A 481-nucleotide genomic window follows, 5' to 3' on the forward strand; every position below is an offset into this window, starting at 1 on the left:
GTTGCCCAGAGAAGCTGTGGCTGCTCCATCCCTGGGAGTGTCCAAGGCCGGGTTGGACGGGGCTTGGAGCACCCTGGGCTGGTGGAAGGTGTCCCTGCCCGTGGCAGGGGTGGCACTGGATGATCCCAAGGGTCGCTTCCCACCCAAACCATTCCAGGGCCCCCTGAAACGGCCCCGCCCTCGGCGGTCGCAGCCAATGGGGAGCGAGCACTGCCCGCGGTGGGCGGGGCCTCCGCGGCACGCGGGACCCTAAGGGGAGTCCCGGCGGTGCCGCCGGTTCGGATCCCGCCGTGCCCTGTCCCGATCCCGATCCCGATCCCAATCCCAATCCCAATCCCCGGCCCGGCGTCCAGCCCGTCTCTCTTGCCGAGAGCTGCTCCGTTCCCTGCAGCCCGCCCGATCCCCCCTGGATGCCTCACCCTGAGGCGGGAGGTGCTGCGGGGGCTCTGACGGCGCGCACCGAGTTCTCTCCGGGAGCCGC

Source organism: Myiozetetes cayanensis, unplaced genomic scaffold (genome assembly GCF_022539395.1).
Source record: "Myiozetetes cayanensis isolate MyiCay16 unplaced genomic scaffold, myiCay2020 scf32, whole genome shotgun sequence".
Classification (NCBI taxonomy): domain Eukaryota; kingdom Metazoa; phylum Chordata; class Aves; order Passeriformes; family Tyrannidae; genus Myiozetetes; species Myiozetetes cayanensis.